Here is a 14461-nt window from a genome sequence, read left to right as displayed (position 1 = left end):
TGACTAGAGTATCTCTCACTGTTAGTCTTGCCCAACATCTTTTTTACATCTCTCTTTCTTCAACTTTAAGGCCACAACCATTTAGCTTAAGGCCACAACCATTTAGCTGACTTACTGTAACTAGGAACAACTGAATTGGCCATCTTACTGTCTTATCAACAAGTTACTACCCTACAACTAATTCTTCCAATCCCATTTTTAAGTACTTTGTTCTCTTATTCCTGCTCATCACTTTGCTTTGGGTGTCTACCACATACTTCTAAATCCTTGTCTCTCTTTTCATGGTAAAAAAAAAAAAAAAAAAAAAAAAAAGGTTTTTGTTACCATGGAATACATGTTATTGTCTAATAAGATTCTTGTAATTAATGTTTAATGTACTGTTTGTGTATGTCTTCTATGTGGAGCTTTTCTCCCCGGGCCTCTACTGAAAATGGACATATATCCAGCTAGACTAGCCCGGTCAACAAATGCAAAATAAATAAAAAATAAAATAAATATCCTCAGTTGTGCTTTGGGAGGTACCTGTGGCTAGTATACCTAGGCCTACACATACCTTGGTATCCACTGTGATGGATTTCCCTCGGTCAGTTTGGTGTATCAGGTGTGGCCGGCACAGCTCAACAAGTTGCTGTAGGAGGTCTCTGTCCACCCTATAGTGCCCCACTATCTCCAGCTCATATAGCCTCTCATATGTTACCCTAGGTCTGTACACACTTCTCCATCTCCTCACTGTAGGTTGTTCGGCAGCATTCACATCCTCACCACCCTCAGCCTCTTGCACATGTTGTTCTATGTTGCCTGCTGCAGCCCTTCTCATTTTGTAGGCTTGCTTGGTAAAATTTCCCCACTTGTATACACCGGTGGTATAGAGTGCAGGAAAAACCAGAGGGGAAGGTGTTTGCTTACTTTATACTAGTGTTCTGGGCTGAGCTGGTCTGCTGCCTGTGTAATTGGCTGATTCTTATACATTTCACCTGCCAGCTAAGCTAGTTCTCCGTGATTACCTTCCTACTGCTGTTTTCCCTTCCCATTGCCTTCCTGTTTAAGGCCAGGGGTGCGCTGTGCAAATGGAGTGCTCAAATGTGCACAGAGCTGCTATTTCCTGATTAACTTTTCTTTTTTCTTTAGAACCTGGTGCATGGCGCGCACACCCGCTTAGGCTTTGTGACAAGTGCTAGGCAGGTTTAGACAACCCCACAATCCCAAGCCAAAGGGCTCCAATCCGCTTACTGTATGCCTGACACCCCCTCATGATGTCACCTATATCTTAGTCTTGCACCCAGCTATTCATACTCTTACACTGTTGGGACCTGCCTCACATGCTGGGGAAAACTGGGATTCACTATCCTTTCTCTCATTTGCATAGGATTGCCTGCTAATTCATAGTTACATGTCTCACAATGAGCCTCCCCTCTTGGCAACCATTACTCACTGGCCAAGTTGTCTTCTGCCTGCCATTGACTTGCATGGCGGCATACTGATTTTAGCAAGAATACTTATTTTAGGTTTATTTTATTATTTTCACCCCGATCCTGTTTGCGCGCCGCTGCCCTATGCTTAAACATTGATTGGAGAAAAAATATTGTAGGTTGTTTTTTCATTTCTTTATTGTTTGCAATGCCATTGGCCTTATACTTGACCATTGACATGCTTCCTCAATGATATGCAGCCTTTATTTGGAGCTGTCATAGCTCCGTTTCGAATTTTGCAGAAATGTACTCGGTTACTAACCGAGTACATTTCTGCAGATAGCACTTGTCTTGCACGGACTATTGCAAGCTTCCTGGATTGCAAAATTACTTCATTTGGATGAATTCCTCCTGCAAATGAGGTGATTTGCATACCAGTCCATGCATAATTAGTGCAGGAGCTCTCATGCACACCCCTGCAGTCTGTTTCTGGAATGCACGGCAGACATATTGCCTGCTAGGGCTCCTGCACTAATCATGCACACCATGCAGGGCATCAAGAATCCAGGGTAGGTCTTTCAGTTTTAAGTGCATTTGCTCCACTTATGTTTTTTAATGTTGGTTGCTTTTATTTCAATTCCCATATTACTGGAATGCCATCCCTAGTATGATCAGACCACAAAATGGTCTCCCTTAAAGTAAAAATAAAACCTGGACCCCCAGCTAAACCTAGAATATTCAGGAACTATTCCAAGGCTAACCTCCTGCTATTATGTGAGAACCTGAAATATTTCAAGCCCCCATAAACCCTGCAGAACTGTTCACAGAAACCCTGTACAAATATGTTAATAGATGCATAGAGGCAGCTGTACCCACCAGGAAGAAGTACAGAACTAATTCAGAAAACAAGCCACCCTGGTGGAATCATAAAATCAATAGGCTGTGTAACAGGAGGAAGAAAATCATGGCAAAAATTAGGAAAAAAAAAATAAAAACACAAGCAGGTCCACCACAGAATAAGGATGACAATAAGGCTAAGACCACGAACAGTTGCAGGAAGCAGTTTAATCCACAAATCCACAAATACAATGACTGAGCGCTTTCACCATAAAACCTGGTATCATCAGAGTCTTAGGAGGTGCAGCACCCAGCAGGATAAAAGCACTCTCATCAAACTAAAGAAACAACTCAGAGGACAAAATAAACTCTACCAAAGCCAAATCTAAGGTTAGTTTAGCCTCCCAGGCCAATCACAACCAAAAAGCATTCTTTAACTGTGTCCACAACCTCAAAGGCAATACACAATTGCGTGCAGAGCAAACTGTAAATGGAGCCACCTACACCGAGCCAGAAGATATAGCAAAGCTCCTGGCTGATAAATTTAGCTCCAACTTTACCCCTCTCTCCCCCTCAACCTTCCCTCAGGAAATATCCTCAAATATAACTCCCTTTACTATCACTAGGGAACAGGTCTTTAATGCTCTCTCTATAACCAATAGCACTGCATCAATTGGCCCATACAATATCCCAGGATGCCTTCTAAATAGCATGAAATATAACCTATCAGGGCCTCTGGAATTACTATTTAATGGTAGCCTCCAAACAGGCTTCATGCCTCATGAATGGAGAAAGACAGCAGTCATCCCTCTGCACAAAGCTGGGCCATCTACAGACCCTGGTAACTACATACCCATAAGTCTCACTAGTCTTATATGTAAAGCCATGGAAAGAATTATCATGGAGATGATCAGTAGAGATATAGTTAACCTCCAGACACAGGACACAACCCAGTTTGGTTTTGTCAAGGGCAGATCATGCCTGCTCAACCTGGTGGACTTCTTTGAGAAGGTCACAAAAGCATTGGATGAGGGCAGAATCATTCTCACTGCCTACCTTGACCTGGCCAAGGCATTTGACACAAAATCCCACTCTGGCATTGTTGACAAACTCAAGAGGTTAGGTACAAACTGTATGTCACTCGGTGGATGATCAACTGGCTCACAGATAGAAACCAGGAAGTTAGAATTGTGGAGTCCACCTCCACAAAGAGGCCAGTCACAAGTGGAGTCCCTCAAGGATCAGTCCTTGGACCACTTCATTTTGCCATTTATTCTCAGAAGTTAAGGCTAATGTCAGTGATCTTTGGCTGACTACATTTCTAGATGATTGCAAGTTAGGAGCTGACATTGAATCTCACACTGATACAAATGCTCTCCAAGAGAGGCTGACACAGACAAACAACTGGTGTAAGAGCCATGGAATAAAATTAAATGCCAAGAAATGCATAATAGTATCCTTTGGGAAGTCATTCATCCCTGCTAACAATCATATTGACAACACACCCCTTAAAGTTGATCCAGTAGTCAGGGACTTAGGGACACACCTAGATAGTAATCTAGCCTTTGACCATCACATGTCTACAGTGGTGAGGAAATCATTCTATGTTGTGCAACTTATAAACAAAGGTATGGCATCTAAGTCCAAGGAAGTAATTGTTCCACTGTATTCGGCATTCATCAGACCTATCATTGAGTACAGTGCCCGCTTTGGTATGTACCTAACCAGGCAAATTCAACAACTGGAACGTCCACAGAAGTTCCTCACTAAAAGAATACAGGGGATAAGTAAAATGTCCTCTGCAGACCACCTCAAGGCTCTATCCCTGTATTCTGTCTCCTACATGCTTTGAAGGGGAGATCTATGCCTGGCATACAGACCCTAGTCTGATGGACCTCCTGCATATTCACAAAACAAACAGCATCAGAATTACCCATTCTAAAAACTCAATCCTTGCCTGTGATATAAATAGGACCTGCTGGAGAGATAGGTATGTGTCCCAGTGACTACACCATCTATGGAACAGACTCCCCATCCATGTGAAGTAGAGTTCATCCCTAACCCAATTCAAGTGCAACTTGGACAATTGGATGGGAAACCGGAAATATTGCTATTGTTGTTTGTTTCTCTTGTTTTGTTTTCCTTCATGTGCAAAAGCCCTAGGACACATCACCTTTTCATGCAGCAATGCTTATCCATGTCTACATTGAGCTTTTACAAATGACATGCGCTTAATGTTTACCTAATATATTGATCTTCTTTAGTCTTACTCTGCATTGTATTCTCTTTCTTTTCTTTTCTTTTCTTTTCTTTTTTCTTTTCTGCTTTCTCTGCTTGTATTCTTTGCTGCAACAGATTTTATATTCCATACTTTAATAGGATGATACAGACCCATTGGTTAATGTTATCATCTCACAGCTAGTGGTTCGATTCTCAAGTGGGGTGCCTTCTATGTGGAGTCTGCATGTCTTCTCTGTGTTTGTGCAAGTTTTTTCCAGGTGCTCTGGTTTCTTCCCATGTTCCAAAGACATGCAGTACATGGACTGAACACATTAAATTGGCTGCAGGTTTAAGTATATGTGGTGTGGAACAGCAAACATGACTGGGCTAACCACCCATCAATATGAACATTTGCTCAGATTGTCACTGATGCTGTGGCTCCCTGACCTCATATACAAAAATGGGAAAAGGGGTTATGGATAGATGGAGTCGAGTAGGATGATAGAATATATGTTTTCACTCTCATTGCCACATAATTTGGAAAAGTACTCCTTCATTCCATCTTCGCTATCTTATATACAGCACAAAAGTGCCAGCTCAAACCATTTGGCTACCTTATGACTCTTGATTTGCTGTTAATGAATTAAATCATTAATTACTTAGACTTGATACTCCTCGGTATGTTGCAATATAACTATGCAGTTTGCTAAAAAGTCCTGGATTATATTTTAATTGATGTATGCACATTTGTAGAAAGCTTATTTTGTTAAATCTGCATTTTCAATGTGCGCCTAACTGCGGTGGTGGTGCTGCAGTAGTGTTGTCGCCTCATAGCAAGACGTTGTCCCATTTGATTCTCAGCTAGAGCGTCTTCTGTGTGGAGGCATACGTGAATGGGGCATGCCTTCGTTGAAGGTTGTGCATCAGGGCTGGTAACCCAGTAAGTAAAAATCCACTACCAATCATTAGCGGACCGGAGTTCCGCTGTGGCGACCCCTAACCTTGAAAAGCTGAAAGACACAAACAAATACCGTTTAATTGTCTCGCCTCTCTGGCTGAATCCAGAAAATACATTTATGGCTTAAAATTGTAACTCAGTAAAGTTCTACATCATAACTGGTTCAGATGTTGCTTTCTGTAACCAATTCAGATGTTGCTTTTTTCAACCAGGTGTGTCTTAGGCAGATTGGTTTCATTTATCATTGCAGCAGTTTTAATGACAAAATTCTAACAACTTCCTCAGTAAATGTGCTCAAAGAATGAATCCAGTGCCTTCTACTATTTACCATTTATGTTTATTTTTGGATACTGACAATTGTCTGAAGATAGCTTTGTATGTACTGAGCAATAATGTGTCCCGGACAGTTCCCTGAAAATGTTGCTTTTCACTCAAGAATTTATCTGAGAACTGTTGTGAGAGAAAACCCAAGATTATCACCAGAACACATAACAACAGTTCTAAATATCATGCATTACTTAAAAGTCACGTTGACCACAAACTACAGATTTATAATAACTAAGATTCCAGTCTGGTCTTAAATCTCCAGAAGACAATCCATTAAAGTGAAGGATATAAAAAAGTTAGTTTTTTTCTACTTAGAATAATGGGCAGTTCCTGGTACAGTCAGGTTTCAAGGACAGACTATAACATGTAAGAGCATGTAGGATGTTTATGCAGTTAAGTCAGTAGTGGAGAAAAATGCACCCTAAGAACAGAAGTCTGGGTCTTGAAGACAGGAAAAAATACAATTGGCAATGACAAAATTCACTAAATTAAAAATGCCATGTCTTTCTGTCACTCATATAATACATGAGCCTTTGTTTCTGAAACTTTTCTAAACCTCTTTTTGTAAGTGATGTTATACCAAATGTAATCATTAATACTTTTCCAAAGATGCACAGATTCAGAAATAGAACAGCTGTGATACGTACCATTTCCTGCATCCTTCTCAGTAGGGAGCACTGTGCTTTGTTTTGTATTGGTTGTTTTCTCTTTTTTTTCCCACTGGATTTTATTCATTATAATTTATTGCTTATTCTTATTTAAGCTTTGCAATATGTAGTCAGTAGATTTACAAATATTACTGTACGTTAAACATTACTTTTGCTAAGCATATGAAGTATGGTGCATTAAGAATTTTCCTTTAAAATAATTGCTTAGCTATCGTACATACTAGAAAACAGATGCATAATAATGCAAACAGGTATTGTTAAAACGTGTTAATGTTTATTTCATACTGTACAATAAGGGCATTATGTAACGTTGTACCTTTACTCAAACAGTTATCAAAGATGTTTTGCTGATTTTCATTAGTTGGACTTTAGGTGGGGCAGAAAATAGCCCACCTGATTTGGTAACATAACCTTTCTCTGTCAGAATCCATTTGGCACTCTGCTTTCTTTTTTGTTATCAGTTAACTTCAGCTCTGCTTTCCTCAGTAAATTCCTTATTTTTATCTATACATGCCACAGCTAATATCTCCCACTTTTTGGTATCTTAAGTGCATAAAAACTACAGAAGTATTAGATATCCGAAAGCAAATACAAGTTAAAAGAAAGCTGGGATCAGAAGATTGCATATTATAGATATTTTCTTGAGTTAATCTGAATAATCAAACACCTGAATACTAAACAAGTTGTGCTTTGATTGAATTTCTGTATCCCTAAGAACTAATCTGTGAACAACTTGCAGTCTACTGAGTCAGAAACATAGACTGTGATGTTTTATCAAACTAAAACATTAAAATGTAGTGTGCTTTTTTTATTTAATCAATATGCTAATTACAACAGTGGATCTTCTGAAGTAACTAGCAGACCTGTCAAGAAAATATGTATTAAATGAGTTGGCCTACATCTATATTTTCTTCATAAAACAGCAGTGTAGCTGTTGAGCTTACATTCACACCTGTTTGCTTTACCACACTCTCATCACTGTATAATTAATCAGATTAATTTTTGTAACTGCATCTGTAGTTATGAATACTTATCTAATGAGTAATATTTCAGGTGGTAATGAATAACTGCATGATGCTTTTATTAAAGCATAGTCCTATACTTCTGTCCTCTATCTGTCCCTGGCTGCTTTTTACATTGCTATTGATTATCATGTTTACAGGACTGCAGTGTTGTATGTTATTAGTTCACACTAATAAGTATGATGGTCAGTGAAGAACACCTAACATTAATCTGGTTTGTTTTATTTGAAATTGAAAATTTGTGTGTTTTCATTCTATTTTCTCAATAGAAAGAATTCTTAGCAAAAGGCATTTTGGAATGTCATCTGACCTATAAACAACTACAAATTATTTATTTACATATATTTCTTAACTAATTATATGTGGTTGACTGTAAGACTCTTTTTGGTTGTGGGAAGTCAGCGTAAATGGTTGTTATATTTTAGGCAAGATAAGAAAATGGCAGCGTATGAAAGAAAGACAGAGCTTAGAAACCACAATGTTCCATAGATATGACATTAAACATTATAGCTTATGTGTTGTTCATAAGAAAGTAAGAATGGCTATGCTCACCAACTCCTTATCGCCCTCCAACTAAACCTAGTGTTTATTCCCGTAAATACTAAGAGAAAGGTTACAGTCTGTTGCAGACTTATTATTACCTCAGCCATCTACGTCATGGTATTGTGAGAAAAGATAATGAAAAAGATGAATTGTTACAGGAGATTTTTATTTCCTCATATGGAACAAAAAACAAATGAAGTAGAGCTTGCATTGCCTAGCAACATCTAGCTTAAATGCAATTGGAACCTAAAGCCAAATATTGTAAGCAAAGAACATATACTTGCTTCTTTTGTTTCAAAAGGTGTAGGAATCTGCAATGCAGGGCATATAAAACATTGTAGGCGACTGCTCTAACATCCACTAAAATAATTTTTCCATTAAGTGTACAAAAAGTAATATAATGCATGGAGTACAGTGATTATGCCAGAAATCTGAGAAAAATATAGCTTTGTTAAGCACCTTTCTGATATAAGAAAGCTGATTAAAAGAGATGTGCTTAACAAAGTTTTGTTAAATACCTTTCAAAAATGAAAAATAACACCACCAAACAACTCAAAGTAGATAAAAAATAGAACCACCTAAGAAGTAAAATTCACCATTTGTAAATACTGAGCACTTTTGTCTTTAGTAATTTAACCAGTCTTCATCAGAGTAAACCTTTCAAAAATGGTAAGCTTTTTTCTTGCATTACAACATAAACAGTGGCCACCACAGAACAATAGTGAGAAACTAAATGAGCTTTAAAACAGTAAAATACTTTGGACTGCTGCACCTTCTTTTTTGTGTATAGTAGCATGAATTGTATTACAGCTTTTAAGGCTGTCATAGAATAAAACTGCACTTTGCTTCTGGCCACTGTCTGTGAAGCCATGTTAAACATGGTCCAGCTTTCAAAGCTGTAAAACAGTTCCAACTCAATTTCTTTCTTTTTTCTCTCTGTAGTTTATATAATGAAGCAGCAGATTTATAATAAAACATACTTGGCATTAGTAATCATATTATAGCTTTCAGAACTGTGAAACATTCAGATCTACACTTTCTTATTTTCTCTGCCTCTCTGTCTTTGTAACTGGTAGTGTACGGAGCATATTTCAAAGAATTATGGTTGTATCAATCTAGTCTTAACCAAGTTGTTTTATTTTATCAAAAAAGATGTCAAGATTCATCTCTTAATTTTCATTTCACTCCATTCTTGATCAGAAAAATCACTTTGCATTTTGAAGAATTACAAATGTATCACTGGTTGTAATCAAGTTGTTATAGTTTCTCAAAAATGATGTCCAGATTCACCTCTTAATTTTCATTTTACTTCATTTTTGAGGTACATTTTTTGACATCTATTTCTCACTCATGTCACAACTTGTTAAGATTACAGGCCTGACCATAAGTTTTTCTGTCTGAGACTTTACTGCTTATGGTAAATAATGCAGTCATTTGTTTTTCCTAAGCAACTACAACTCGAACTTTCATTGCTTATTCTTTGATCTAGAGTAAATCCCTAAATCTGAAGTCTGATTCAGCAACATAGCTTGTTTTCTGTTTACCTGGAACATGGGGATACATAGAGTGATGTCTGAAAGTCTTTTCTTCAGACCTACACCTCTCACATCTTGCATTCATCTGGAATCTCTACTGCAACACATTCTGTTTTCTGTATTGATGAACTTTCTCATGACTGACCACTCTGACCTTTCATGTCACCCTGTGGACCTTGCTTTTCAGTTATGATCCTTCTCTGCAGTACTCAGCAATAGCTTTAGTCATAATCCTAATATAAACCACAGCTGAACTGAGGAAATGCACCTCAAAGTAACATTGGTAGTACAACATCAATGCAGACGTTAACTCCTGATTGGCTTTTGTTAACTCTGTCCTAAGGAATTTAACTGCCTGTGTTCTAATATTACATGGAATCAGTCATACTTTAAAGTCTAAAAAAGCCTACAACTGTGGTCTGATTCTTTCATTCCACAACAGACAGTGACCTCAGAAGAACAGTTTTTCATCCTAAACCTTCTGTGACATGTTCCTCCTACTCTAGTCCAGAAAGTCTGTACTGGACAAGCTGGTAATCATCCTTATTATTGAATACAGCTACCGAACCTTAAAGTCTCTTCTTTGTTCTGCTCTGAGTTCTAGTTATCCTAACAGCTTTTAATTTTATCTTGCTTTCACCCCACCAAGAGCATCATCACATCAGTATAGTTAGGATAAGATGGTTGCCTGTCAATAAGCAGGCTCACACCATCTTCTGCTACTGATATGTAACTGGTAAACCACAGCTACTCTTCCAGCCTTAGAACATTTTCTCAGCTCTCACTAAAACACTCAATGTTTCCTCCTCAGCATAGCTCTCACTCTCATCCTGTTCACAGAGAATGAACTGCAACAACAGGGCATTACATAAGCAGTGACAAACTCTGGAAGAAATGTCATTCCTTAAGAGGGATTTTTCAGTAAAAACTGCAAAAAAAGTCCAGCCAAACAACTAGAGTTTTCACTGTGTGATACCTTAAACCTCCTATATTGTATGCCCATGGAATATATGCAAATGATCCCTTAAGGACATCATGTGTTTCAGCTACATGGCTTCTGAATGTGTATCCTTTGTACTCTTTAGTTTGGATGTTAGTAGGGATATTTTGCAGGATCCTTAATCTTTATTGGCATCAGCTGGGTTTGAAGACCCTCTCTTTCTGAAACATAGCCAAACTATCCATTAATGCTGTGCTGATGAGGTTAATAAAAGGCCAAAAGATGCATGTCCACAGCAAGTGGAGTTCAGTTTATTGGCCTGAATGTAACCATAAAGACTTAAAGAGTAAAAAAAGAACATGGAATAATAATGTAATACAAATAACATTTAATAATAAATGGTAGGAGAGGTATGCATAATACTGTACAAGGGATGTCAGGTTGTGCAGATGAACTACAAACAAATATTCCGGGTAACACTTAACGCTCAAGTATAATACGAACAAGTATGTAATGCAAGCAATTTCCAGCACTTTCTGTGCATATGTTCTGCCTCTGTATAATGGCCAAATAGTTGACACAAGGTAGCATTGTAACAATACAACTATATGATAATGGATGATAATGCAAACGAAGGTTAATGTATACCATTCATATGTGCCAGGTATATGCCAAACCTTAAAAGGGGAAAGGGAGGTGATCAACATTGGCCCAAATGAAGGAGGACATGCCAGCAAAGCAAAGTAGACAAACAATAAAGCAGAACTGCACTACCTAAGGGGATAGCACATAGGATGGTGTGCAAGTCCACCCAAGCTACATTGAAGTAAATACCAAATGTATGCCACATGGGCAGACTGCATTGCTGATGGCCCTAAACATGGCCATGTAGAAATCACACACACACACACACACACACACACACACACACACACACACACACACACACAAAATTATGTACAATTATCAAACAGCAAGGGGCATAGGTACACAAAATAAGAATCAGTATTTCATACACATATATACTGTCATGCCAACATACTACAAAAGGTGCAAAACTCACTTGCTGTGATATATAACGCTGACTGTGGGTATGACTGAGCAAAGAACAGTCCTGTGAAAAACAGTACAGCACAGGAATATATATTAAATGAATGTACACATATGGATCATGATATGTTCAGATACATGCACATGATTGTAAATCATTGCATATGTACACCAATTGCTGAAATATGGGCATGTATGCGACTATATCCATGCATGCTGTAATATAACAGAAGGACAAGGAAGGCATTCTGGAATGTTGCAACATAAACCAACAACTCCAAAATGTATACCTGAATGATACAATGGCAGTCTATGCAGTATGTGAGGGAGAACTGCCTATATATAGCAGCCACGTTAATGTGATACAGCATGGCACCATTGTGGCCAATACATGCCACGCACAAAGCCAGTATGCCAGTTTGACAGCATGAAGCAACAGTGTCATAGTAAGCACTGGGGTGAGGACATGTCATGTTGGTGAATAGACATGACACAGCAACCTGCCAAACTTATCTATGTCACTGTATTATGAGTGAACTATGGGGAAAATACTGTTTGTGAGTTGCTATCATCCCACACAGTTATACAGTGAAACTCTTGTGTCAGTAGCAGCATGTTAACTGCAAAATTCATAAGTGTGACATACAGGTTTACAGTATATTGGGCATAGCAAGATTATGCTGAACTGCATGCATAGGAGTACACACTATACACAGATGTAAGAAGTAGCACATCTGCCCACATGGAGCAATGTATGCATCAACTACAGCATTTTATGCACATCAGCATGAGTACTGTATTTTAAATATGATAATGTGAATCATGCTACAGGTGTAACATAATGCAAACATATCACATGACATTTGCACCATACAGTCGGATGTGTATCATATAAACATGGCAGCAATATGCTATGCATGTACAAGTGTGCCTATACAGTAAAATTGATTATATTGCAAATACCCTGATGGCAGCAGTACAAAACTGGATCACAAAGACAACACTTGCAATCCTGAGAGGCCACCCTGATGGGCCCGAGCATCACAAATGATCTCATAGGCTATTTCCCTGAAGGAGTCATACCCGGTTCCTGACATGTCCTGAAAAAAATTCTGCATCAGGACCTTTATCTCATTTCAAAAGATATCAGTCATAACCTCCCTGATCTGGTCCTGAAAATCATCTGTCTGTGGTGGTGGCTGACATCTCCTACAGGGAGCAGCAAGGATTATGGCATGTGCAAATCCAGGTCTGTCCTCACTGTCATTATTGGCCCCATCATCATCATTGTCCTTGGACTCCAAGTACTCAACTAGTGGTCTTGCATGTTCCTGTCTCCAGCATCTGATAGAAGAGTGGCCACAGGTCCCATGCTCTGTCCAGATGAAACACATAAAATGACAGGAAGTACATAATACACATTCCAGCAACTATATGAATATATAACATTCCCACTCTGACACAATCCATGGACAGAAAACCTTCAGTATGACACAATACAGTAAGGTATGCCCATAGGCAACTCCACCACCATATGGGATATAAGGCATGAATCCAAAGCATAATGAGGAATACAAGTTGTCTAACAGTTTGCATATTCCAGTGCAAAACATGGCTGAACTGATGTGCACATAAAGAATGTTACCGACAGTATTCACCATGCCATTATCATGATCCCTGCATGACAGCCAAGGTATATCCCAATACATTACAGATGGCATTAAAACTTACTTCTCAGATGACATGGCACATAAGGAGTATGTAGAATGTGTGTAATAAAACATATGAGGCTAGCAGGTGGACAGTCATGCACATGACAAATTCCTAATGTTCTATTATCAATGAGTATAGACGATATGAATAGAGGCTCATGTCTTGGGAACTATATCCATCACAGAATGTTAACAGGTTACTCCAGTGCATGGCATTGCATGCAATATACAGCTTATCTGTGGAAATTCTTCCATTACTTGTCCAGTAAGGACCCAGCCATTATTTTGCATAAAAAACAAAAATCTACCCATCCAGCACACATGTATATCATGACATATCTAGGCAAGAATATCATTACATTGTGGCATGCAACACCAATATGTGTCCACATTACAAAAAAAGTACTACATTATAAGTCCACAATAAAAATGACAACATGTTATTACAATGGTGGCCTGTAGGAGGTAACAATTAATGTAGGCCTCACTATTGTCAAAGAGACTGTCTGAAATAATATCACTACTCCCATGTTCCCCTATGTTGCATCTGTGACTAGCACATTTATGACAAGGTGTTAATATGTGAATCACTCACAAATGTAACCCAGGTGTCTGTGCAAGTAATGGGTCATATTAACAGCCCCCAAATAACCTCTGGGTATTGGAAGATACAGTAAGAGGAACAATTAGTGGGAAATGTAAAAGATATACGCAAATGAGATGAGCAATGCAACATGGTCACTGGCTGACACAACATCAGATAGTTGAAATGCAATACAACACCCTAGAACAACTGGACAATTGTAATCACAAGGACAGCATGTGGCACATAAATCCTTATGTGATGTCATGCATACATTATTGTCCATCAACTAATGTAGAGATAGCTATATATGTACTTTCAAAATGCAAACACTATAATGATAATCAATGATTATGTAACAGGCAAACATAAATGAATAACATGAATGTCTTTATGTTCCTAAACACAAGATACAAGTGTGTTTTAAACAAAGCTATGCTGAAATGAAGTATATGTCAGATATAATCAGCCAACAGCAATCCAGATGCTGACATAAATGAATAACATGAGTGGTTTTGTGACCAACAATTCATGAACACAACATACAAGTGTGTGTTAAACAAAGTATCACCAGTCTTGTGGGTAGAAGCACTAAACGTACTGACGTACATTCCCCACATAGTGTGCCAACAGCAATCTAAATGCTGAAAAAGCAGG

Source organism: Protopterus annectens, chromosome 5.part0 (genome assembly GCF_019279795.1).
Source record: "Protopterus annectens isolate FY-2018-M chromosome 5.part0, PAN1.0, whole genome shotgun sequence".
NCBI classification, from domain to species: Eukaryota; Metazoa; Chordata; order Ceratodontiformes; family Protopteridae; genus Protopterus; species Protopterus annectens.
Note: the sequence above shows the minus strand (reverse complement) of the source record.